Here is an 8,439-nt window from a genome sequence, read left to right on the forward strand (position 1 = left end):
CAGAGAGGTAATACCGATATACACATACACGCCCAGAGAGGTAATACCGGTATACACATACACGCCCAGAGAGGTAATACCGGTATACACATACACGCCCAGAGAGGTAATACCGGTATACACATACACGCCCAGAGAGGTAATACCGGTATACACATACACGCCCAGAGAGGTTATACCGGTATACACATACACGCCCAGAGAGGTAATACTGGTATACACATACACGCCCAGAGAGGTTATACCGGTATACACATACACACCCAGAGAGGTAATACCGGTATACACATACACGCCCAGAGAGGTAATACCGGTATACACCTACACGCCCAGACAGGTAATACCGGTATACACATACACGCCCAGAGAGGTAATACCGGTATAAACATACATGCCCAGAGAGGTAATACCGGTATACACATACACGCCCAGAGAGGTAATACCGGTATAAACATACATGCCCAGAGAGGTAATACCGGTATACACCTACACGCCCAGAGAGGTAATACTGGTATACACCTACACGCCCAGAGAGGTAATACTGGTATACACATACACGCCCAGAGAGGTAATACTGGTATACACCTACACGCCCAGAGAGGTAATACTGGTATACACATACACGCCCAGAGAGGTAATACCGGTATACACATACACGCCCAGAGAGGTAATACCGGTACACACATACACGCCCAGAGAGGTAATACCGGTATATACATACACGCCCAGAGAGGTAATACCGGTATACACATACACGCCCAGAGAGGTAATACCGGTATACACATACACGCCCAGAGAGGTAATACCGGTATACACATACACGCCCAGAGAGGTAATACCGGTATACACATACATGCCCAGTGTTACCTCTCATTCTTTACTGGACAGAGTGTTAAAATACAGGACAATCTGGTTCAATACTGGACACCAGGCAACCCTAATTTTGTTAACAGGTGTCGCAGAAAATCAGTTCCAGGTGTTTTTCACTGTTACATTACCCCACCCATGTGTTTATTGGTAATAAATGAGCTTAAAGTTGCAGACCAGGTAATAACCTACTGTACATGCTTGCATTTATTTTTATATATTTAAATCAGTTCTGTACTATGAGAAAATACTTGTAGCATTTTTTTTAAAAACAACTCTGAATGACATTTTAATGTGTCATAATGTAACAAGCATTTTTTTTTGTTTCTATAGCAACCATTTACAAAGTCATATCCCCTTCCTCTTCTGAAACAGGCTCTGGCACACACCACTTTTTGAGCCCTGCCCTCTTTCTATCAGTGTACCAATTGTATCCAGTGATCACATGATCTTCCCCACAGAACTTTGCATCTTTGGTCCTCTTCTGCTGCACTGACTGCCATTTAGTGAACCCCCCGGATCCGAATCTTCACCGATCGATCACAGGAGAACGGATCGATCGGCAGCTTAGCTAATTACTGATCATTGTGTGGATTGTATTGATGCGCATATTAAAAGAGAATACAATTTAACTTAAAATAAATGTCAGCTTGGACGGCAGCTTTAAATGTTTCCATAGTTTGACACTGTTATATTACACCGTCATTTTTAGTTATTCTGGTTGGCATACAGGTTGCCCAATCTGACCTCTCTCTGCTAATATACTAGCAAATAATTCCATGAAGGGTTAAAACCTTTACATCATACTGGTGTTGACTGTTGAGTAAAGCGTTTGACATAGACTATACCGGTGGCACCAGGTGGCACCATCTACTCTCTTTGCTGGTATTCCAATTAATCATTCCCATTAGGTTTAAACCGGTGTTGTCTACTGTACATGCCAACAGTGCCATCTACTGTCTGCTAGTGTTACACTAGCCAATAATATTCAGGTGTTTCACACTGTTACACTGTCACTGCAACATCTGACTTATAATAATAATAATAATAATAATAATAATAGCATGTTCTTGTATAGCGCTGCTAGTTTTACAGAGACATTTTGCAGGCACAGGTCCCTGCCCCGTGGAGCTTACAATCTATGTTTTTGGTGCCTGAGGCACAGGGAGATAAAGTGACTCGCCCAAGGTCACAAGGAGCCGACAATTGAACTAGGATTCCCCTTCTTCAAACTCTGTGCCAGTCAGTGTTTTTACTCACTGAGCCGCTCCTTCTCCCAGGTTCCCCCGCTTCACACTCAGTGCCAGTCAGTGTCTTTACTCACTGAGCCGCTCCTTCTCCCAGGTTCCCCTGCTTCACACTCAGTGCCAGTCAGTGTCTTTACTCACTGAGCCGCTCCTTCTCCCAGGTTCCACTGCTTCACACTAAGTGCCAGTCAGTGTCTTTACTCACTGAGCCGCTCCTTCTCCCAGGTTCCCCTGCTTCACACTCAGTGCCAGTCAGTGTCTTTATCACTGAGCCGCTCCTTCTCCCAGGTTCCCCTGCTTCACACGCAGTGCCAGTCAGTGTCTTTACTCACTGAGCCGCTCCTTCTCCCAGGTTCCCCTGCTTCACACTCACTGCCAGTCAGTGTCTTTACTCACTGAGCCGCTCCTCCCAGGTTCCCCTGCTTCACACTCAGTGTCAGTCAGTGTCTTTACTCACGGAGCCGCTGCTTCTCCCAGGTTCCCCTGCGTCACACTCACTGCCAGTCAGTGTCTTTACTCACTGAGCCGCTCCTTCTCCCAGGTTCCCCTGCTTCACACTCACTGCCAGTCAGTGTCTTTACTCACTGAGCCGCTGCTTCTCCCAGGTTCCTCTGCGTCACACTCACTGCCAGTCAGTGTCTTTACTCACTGAGCCGCTCCTTCTCCCAGGTTCCCCTGATTCACACTCCGTGCCAGTAAGTGTCTTTACTCACTGAGCCGCTCCTTCTCCCAGGTTCCCCTGCTTCACACTCAGTGCCAGTCAGTGTCTTTACTCACTGAGTTGCTGCTTCTTCCAGGTTCCCCTTCGTCACACTCACTGCCAGTCAGTGTCTTTACTCACTGAGCCGCTCCTTCTCCCAGGTTCCCCTGCTTCACACTCAGTGCCAGTCAGTGTCTTTACTCACTAAGCTGCTCCTTCTCCCAGGTTCCCCTGCTTCACACTCCGTGCCAGTCAGTGTCTTTACTCACTGAGCCGCTCCTTCTCCCAGGTTCCCCTGCTTCACACTCAGTGCCAGTCAGTGTCTTTACTCACTGAGCCGCTCCTTCCGCTGCTTCACACTCAGTGCCAGTCAGTGTCTTTACTCACTGAGCCGCTCCTTCTCCCAGGTTCCCCTGCTTCACTCTCAGTCCCAGTCAGTGTCTTTACTCACTGAGCCGCTCCTTCTCCCAGGTTCCCCTGCTTCACACTCAGTGCCAGTCAGTGTCTTTACTCACTAAGCCGCTCCTTCTCCCAGGTTCCCCTGCTTCACACTCAGTGCCAGTCAGTGTCTTTACTCACTGAGCCGCTCCTTCTCCCAGGTTCCCCTGCTTCACACTCCGTGCCAGTCAGTGTCTTTACTCACTGAGCCGCTCCTTCTCCCAGGTTCCCCTGCTTCACACTCAGTGCCAGTCAGTGTCTTTACTCACTGAGCCGCTCCTTCCGCTGCTTCACACTCAGTGCCAGTCAGTGTCTTTACTCACTGAGCCGCTCCTTCTCCCAGGTTCCCCTGCTTCACTCTCAGTCCCAGTCAGTGTCTTTAGTCACTGAGCCGCTCCTTCTCCCAGGTTTTCTGCTTCACACTCAGTGCCAGTCAGTGTCTTTACTCACTGAGCCGCTCCTTCCCCTGCTTCACACTCAGTGCCAGTCAGTGTTTTTACTCACTGAGCCGCTCCTTCTCGCAGGTTCCCCTGCTTCACACTCAGTGCCAGTCAGTGTCTTTACTCGCTGAGCCGCTCCTTCTCCCAGGTTCCCCTGCTTCACCCTCAGTGCCAGTCAGTGTCTTTACTCACTGAGCCGCTCCTTCTCCCAGGCTCCCTGCTTCACACTCAGTGCCAGTCAGTGTCTTTACTCACTGAGCCGCTCCTTCTCCCAGGTTCCCCTGCTTCACACTCAGTGCCAGTCAGTGTCTTTACTCACTGAGCCGCTCCTTCTCCCAGGCTCCCTGCTTCACACTCAGTGCCAGTCAGTGTCTTTACTCACTGAGCCGCTCCTTCTCCCAGGTTCCCCTGCTTCACACTCAGTGCCAGTCAGTGTCTTTACTCACTGAGTCGCTCCTTCTCCCAGGTTCCCCTGCTTCACACTCAGTGCCAGTCAGTGTCACTGCACCATCTGTGTTTCTGCTAGTATACCAGCCCATAATTTCCAGTAAGGTTAACACAGACAGACTAATGGCCCATCGGATTAACAGTGGGGGTCCCTGGCAGTCCCATTCAAACTGAATGGGACTGCCAGACACCCCTGCTGTGTTAATCCGATGGGCCATTAGTCTCTGCAGAAATGTCACTGAAATGCTGCAACATGTACCCAGCATGTACCCAGCATGTACCCAGCATGTACCCAGCATGTACCCAGCATGTACAGTACCCAGCATATACCCAGTTTATACCCAGCATGTACCCAGCATGTACAGTACCCAGCATGTACCCAGCATGTACCCAGCATGTACCCAGCATGTACTGTACCCAGCATGTACCCAGCATGTACAGTACCCAACATGTACCCAGCATGTACCCAGCATGTACCCAGCATGTACAGTACCCAACATGTACCCAGCATGTACAGTACCCAACATGTACCCAGCATGTACCCAGCATGTACCCAGCATGTACCCAGCATGTACCCAGCATGTACCCAACATGTACCCAGCATGTACCCAGCATGTACCCAGCATATACCCAGCATGTACCCAGCATGTACCGGGCTCTTGTTGGTGATAGCCCCAGATTGTCCAAGGCAAGTTTAAGGCGCGTTTTAGAATACGCGTTGGCGCGCCTGTATTTGTAAGTGTACGTTTGCTTTTTTTCAATCTGGAATAAAGTTTATACCTCTAACTTCCTGCCTATAATCTCCTAACTTGGGACTCCGTGGTACTGCCGGTGGGACTGTGGATGTCACCGTACTGTTGACGTCATATTGACCGGGGCTCATAGGACGGTGTAAAGATACCTTCTATCAGGTTCAGGCTCACACACAGCCGTGTGAGTACAGCTATTATTGTTATCATTGTATACCCCCCCCCCCCCCCATCCACTGATTTATCAGTATTTTTGGATGATTTTGTGTTCTGTCTCTCTTTAATAGACTGTATATTTGTGTCCCCTCTGTTCTCTATGTGCGCGCACCATCTCCATTTTTGCATGCGTCTTTGAGGATCAAGGGATCATCCTCGTCAGGTTGAGCAGCCGATTCAACCAAGGGCTAGTAAAATACCATTTTTTCCTGTATTTTTAGATTGTTTTCTACTGTATCCACTTCCCCTTGGTGTATGTGCCTGTATTTTTGGGTCTAGACACTGTCTATTAAATTGCTAGGGAGCGCCGTAGTTATTCGCTCTCTTGAGATGTAGAAGGGGCAGAGGAGTACATAGTGAGATAAGGGTGAGATGTAGAAGGAGCAGAGGAGTACATAGTGAGATAAGGGTGAGATGTAGAAGGGGCAGAAGGGGGCATAGTGAGATAAGGGTGAGATGTAGAAGGGGCAGAAGAGGGCATAGTGAGATAAGGCTGAGATGTAGAAGGGGCAGAGGAGTACACAGTGAGATAAAGGTGATATGTAGAAGGGGCAGAAGAGGGCATAGTGAGATAAGGGTGAGATGTAGAAGCGGCTGAAGGGGGCATAGTGAGATAAGTGTGAGATGTAGAAGGGGCAGAAGGGGGCATAATGAGATTAGGGTGAGATGTAGAAGGGGCAGTAGAGTATGAGCAACAAATGGGATTCCTCACATTTGTATTAAAGGTTAAACCATTTTCTGTTGCACCCTATATAGCGATGAAGAACTGTAATATGTAAATACTCATTCCTGTCTGTTTCAAATGACTTTATCTGATTGTTGTTAATAGCACTGTCCCTTCTTATTGTTTTTTTTGGTGGGGGATGTACAGTACATACAATACGTCTGCTTCTTGTCTGACCCATACCGAAACTCTGATGTACGCGCTGTGTGCAGCGTGAAACGCGTTGGGCCCATTTGTTTTCATTTGTCAATTTTTTTTTATGTCTTAAACTGGAAGATTCTTTTATTGATTCCTGTGGAACTATACATGGGGTGGAAGTTTGATGAAAGAACAGTTCTACAGTGCGTCATTAAATTGTCTGCTTCCACCGGCTATTTTTATTTTATTTAATGTGTTACCAGGAAGTAATACAGTGAGAGTTGCCTCTCGTTTTCACGTATGTACTGGGCACAGAGTTATGATGACAGATACATGGTTACAAATACAAATACATAATTACATAAGTGATACATGGTTATACATTATGTATAAATACATTGCATGCAAAGTTAAAGATAATATGTGTTATAGGCGTATGTAACAGTTACAGGTAATATATATTATAGGCGTATGTAACAGTTACAGATAATATATATTATAGGCGTACAGTATGTAACAGTTACAGATAATATATGTTATAGGCGTATGTAACAGTTACAGATAATATATATTATAGGCGTATGTAACAGTTACAGGTAATATATATTATAGGCGTATGTAACAGTTACAGGTAATATATATTATAGGCGTATGTAACAGTTACAGATAATATATATTATAGGCGTATGTAACAGTTACAGATAATATATGTTATAGGCTTATGTAACAGTTACAGATAATATATGTTATAGGCGTATGTAACAGTTACAGGTAATATATATTATAGGCGTATGTAACAGTTACAGATAATATATATTATAGGCGTATGTAACAGTTACAGATAATATATATTATAGGCGTATGTAACAGTTACAGATAATATATATTATAGGCGTATGTAACAGTTACAGATAATATATATTATAGGCGTATGTAGCAGTTACAGATAATATATATTATAGGCGTATGTAACAGTTACAGGTAATATATATTATAGGCGTGTGTAACAGTTACAGATAATATATATTATAGCGTATGTAACAGTTACAGATCATATATATTATAGGCGTATGTAACAGTTAGAGATAATATATATTATAGGCGTATGTAACAGTTACAGATAATATATATTATAGACGTATGTAAAAGTTAGAGATAATATATATTATAGGCGTATGTAACAGTTACAGATAATATATATTATAGGCGTATGTAACAGTTACAGATAATATATATTATAGGCGTATGTAACAGTTACAGATAATATATGTTATAGGCTTATGTAACAGTTACAGATAATATAATATATATTATAGGCGTATGTAACAGTTACAGATAATATATATTATAGGCGTATGTAACAGTTACAGATAATATATGTTATAGGCTTATGTAACAGTTACAGATAATATATGTTATAGGCTTATGTAACAGTTACAGATAATATATGTTATAGGCTTATGTAACAGTTACAGATAATATATGTTATAGGCGTATGTAACAGTTACAGATAATATATATTATAGGCGTATGTAACAGTTACAGATAATATATGTTATAGGCTTATGTAACAGTTACAGATAATATATATTATAGGCGTATGTAACAGTTACAGATAATATATGTTATAGGCTTATGTAACAGTTACAGATAATATATGTTATAGGCGTATGTAACAGTTACAGATAATATATATTATAGGCGTATGTAACAGTTACAGATAATATATATTATAGGCGTATGTAACAGTTACAGATAATATATATTATAGGCGTATGTAACAGTTACAGGTAATATATATTATAGGCGTATGTAACAGTTACAGATAATATATATTATAGGCGTATGTAACAGTTACAGGTAATATATATTATAGGCGTATGTAACAGTTACAGATAATATATATTATAGGCGTATGTAACAGTTACAGACCAGGTTAAAATGTGAGACAGCTTTATTTATGAAAGAACTTAGGGGCTTATGCAGAGAGGATAGAAATGGAAATCGCGCCATCTTCTGGCCAAAAAACTCGGCACAAAAACTTTTCCTCCCGAGGACATGGCGAGATTTAAAAAAAACGCCAGAACAGTTTTCGGAAGTTTAAAATTCGCCAAACACGTGGCGAGAACCTGTAACTCGCCATGTTGATGTAGCGTGGAATTCCAGTAGGACCGAAGCGCTTGAACACGCCATTATGTGGCATACTATAGCGAGTTTCAGGTCTCCACCAAAAGCTGGCAAGTTGCTGATTTTCGCCGCCGTTACAAAACTTCTATGAAATGAGGTAACGCAGGTTCCTGCATACGGCCATAATTTACGGCAATTCAGTGGCTATTTTATTGCCGTTTTCCCTGTAACTCGCGTTGCTCTCTGCATAAGCCCCTTAGACTGGTGGCGGCTGTGAGAGTCTCCAGCAGATTGTTCCAGTTGTGGGGTGCACGGTAAGAGGAGGAGCGACTATGGGGGGGGGGGG

The sequence above is a fragment of the Ascaphus truei genome, chromosome 20 (genome assembly GCF_040206685.1).
Source record: "Ascaphus truei isolate aAscTru1 chromosome 20, aAscTru1.hap1, whole genome shotgun sequence".
Lineage (NCBI taxonomy): Eukaryota > Metazoa > Chordata > Amphibia > Anura > Ascaphidae > Ascaphus > Ascaphus truei.